Below are 3,451 nucleotides of genomic sequence, written 5' to 3'. Positions count from 1 at the left end.
GACCGTTGAGTGCACCAAGAAAAGAGTTAATTGACGGTTGGGCATGGCTGAGGCCACAGTTCAGTGCCATGGTCACAAGGACCCGCAACCCTCGTACACATAGGTAATAGTGTACATGGGCCATAATATGAGAAAATGATAATATAATTTCAACGATGATATACTATGATGATATACTATGATGATTTAAAATGATGATTTATAATGATGTATTATAATGATGATTTATAAAGATGATTTATGATGATGATCTATTACTAGATGTAATAGTACGAATATGCTATGAGAGATACAACCGTACATACATTATTATTATGACTGGATGTATATTTATTTATGAAAACGATTTTCAAAACTGAGAACAATGAGTAAAACTATTTATGGGTATGGATTTTACTTGCTGGGCCCCTTTTGGGCTCATTCAGTTTTATTTCTTGTTTTCAGGTAGAAAGGACGCTAGAATAGGAGGCCGAAATGGGGTCGAGAATAATTATTAATTTTCAAAGTCTTTTCATATTAGTTATTGTAATAATATGTTGTTCCGCACTAAAGTTTAATGTTTCATAATTTCTCTTGTAATAAAATCTCTTGAAGAATGTTTTATACATTGATCGTATCCTTTAAAATCAAGTATTTTGATAGACCTTATAGATCTTTGCAAAAGCTTTTGTTGTAAAAGAAGAAAAGTGGCAAACTCAGCCTTAACGGGCTGGGGATGTTACACCCATAGCCTCAGGGGTGGCTGCTCCCTCTAATTTTTTTTTATTATTATTTTTATTAAATTTATTTTATTTAAAAAAAATAAAATTAATTTGAATTTGTTTTATTTTTTTTAGAATGAAAATTAATTTGATTTTTTTTTATGTTATATATATATTATAATTTTTTTTTGGATTGTTTTTTTAAATTTTTTTAAAGATTATGGACATTTAAACAGTACAAAAACGTCATCTTTTGGAAGGGATGCACTGTACACATGTCCCCTTTTAAAAGGGGATGTGTACAGTTCACACGTTTCCTAATGTCCCATTTTAGGGATATATTTTATTGTTTAAATGTTCCTAATTTTAATTCTAGTCACTTTATTTGAGACATTTGTAAAATGTTACTATTTCAGCCTCCCTAATTAAATAAAGATGTTTTTTTGGCCTAATGTCACCTTAAAAATGTCCCTAACTCTAATTTTTTTTGTAGCACCATTTTGTAAAGTGGTGCTGCAATGTAAAGAACATTTCTCGTCAAAATGCAGCATCCCTGAAAGCAACATAGGGCAACTCTTATTTCCTTAAACTATTTCTATCAAGTTGCTCACAATTTTTTTTTTTTTAAAAAAAAAGAAAAATCAAGCTTCTTTGATGTTAAACGACAAGGAGATGGTGCATGCTCTACGAGAAGGTAAACTTGCTCAGATATTGTTAGACGAGTGATGACAAAACCAAGGGCCTAATTAAGGCGGGAGGCTATGTCCAATAGCAAATCAAGTAATTTGGATAATTAATATGAGAGAGTTCATATATCCATGTGTCTATTTAAAGAGAAATGCTAAAGGTCAAACTTTTTTGCCCAACAAAAGTCTAACTTTTACCTTTTTTTTTTTCTTCTAAAAAAAAACAAAATGGAAAATGGAAAAAATGTCTAAAGCAACCCTATCTATTTTTGGCCTTTCTTTTATTTAGTATTTTTTTTTAAAATGAAAAATAGTATTTTTCTTCATAATAATGACATTTTCTTAAAAAAAAATGACATTATTGTGAAAAAAATACCATTTTTCATTTTAAAAAAAATACCAAATAAAAGAAAGACAAAAAATAGATAGGGTTGCTTCAAACATTTTTTCCATTTTTTATCTTATTTTATTTTTAAAAAATAAATAAGGCAAAAGTTAGACTTTTGTTGGGCAAAAAAGTTGGGTCCCTATCATTCCTCCTATTTAAATGACCAAACAAGTCAAATTTATCCAAATAAATGGACCCTCTCACATTAGTTGCGAATCCTTATCCAATGAGGTATATATGGGGTGGACGCGTCAATCTAATAGCCAGCTTGATCATGATTTAGGAGATGGGGTATGTTCATAAGTTCATTCATCATTGGTAAACACTAGAAGCACCTTGATGTTAGTGACCGTTGTGATTGGTAAACACTATGATTGCAACCATGACTAAAATTTTAGTGACCGTTGTGTTTACAACTATGACTAAATATTTAGTGGCCGCTGTGATTCTTCCATCAGGGTGCAACCACACAACTTATTCTATGAATGAGTAATGTTAAAAATTATTTTTTTTATCCTAATACTGATGTGATAGTCCCATCCAATTCTTAGATTGGTAATTGTTTAAAAAAAGAAAAAAAGAAAATCAAAGGTTTGTTGGAATTGCCACCTTCAACATTGTGAGAAAAATGTGTTATATAGCAGTTCTCTCTACAAGTATATCCTTGCTCATGAGTAATGCTACATACCGTATCCTCATCCCACTAGACTGATGTGGTAGTAATCATTAGCTATTGAATTTATTTTTCTTCGTTTAGCAAGAGCTAATCCTAAGAGTTGATAGGCTAATCCAAGGGTTGATAGGTAAGATGTGAGTGTAGTATTTATAAGTACTCCTCCCCAATTACAACTGGCAAATGGGATTTGGGACCCATAAGGGTAATCAAGAAGATTTACTTTGACTAAAGAAAGTGTAATCAAGAAGATTACCTTTCATTTTCTTCTTCCTTTTTCTAAGCAAGAGGAATATGGGGGGGTTTTTCTTTTCTGAGCACAGAGAGAGGGAAAAAAGATATTTTTTTTTTCTCGCAACATTAAAAATTCGAGCAAGTTCCGAGAATAACTTCAATCAGACCGTGGTGTAAATTGAGTGTTTTACACCCTCAAATAGGAAGTAGACATCTAGGCTTGAAAACAAATGTTCTTGCAACATTAAAAATGCGAGCAAGTTCCTATAATTTAGAAAGTCTTCCGCTGAGGTCTCTCGTCTCTGAGAGGTTAAAATTCCTGAGTCTTGTCCTGTGAGGGATAGGGCTGGGAGACGAACTATGGGATCAATTACTAGTTAATTAACTCCCTCATCGGGGTCGTTACAAGGTCCCTATAGTTGGTCTAAATTACAAACCACTCAATTTGGTATAAGAAATAATTTATAGGTCCTCAGGGTAGGCCAAAATAATAGTTTACTCTCTGGAATTAATTTTCGTTAAGCAACTTAATAGAATCTGTTACTTTGTCACGTCGTACCCAATAAAAACGCGACATGTGTTATTATTAATTTTTTACTTTAAAAAATGACAATTAGAATTTTTCACACTATTTTAGGACGCTAGCTAAGATTACACATCAACCCTCACTTCACGTCATACTGCTATAATAAAATAACCTAATCTCTTCTGTTCCCAAAATTTTACCCGTGTGTATGACGTGGAGTGAGGGTTAATGTGTAATTTTAGC

Source organism: Corylus avellana, chromosome ca6, assembly GCF_901000735.1.
Source record: "Corylus avellana chromosome ca6, CavTom2PMs-1.0".
NCBI lineage: Eukaryota > Viridiplantae > Streptophyta > Magnoliopsida > Fagales > Betulaceae > Corylus > Corylus avellana.
The sequence above is the reverse complement of the archived record's forward strand: the minus strand, read 5'-3'. Positions refer to the sequence as shown.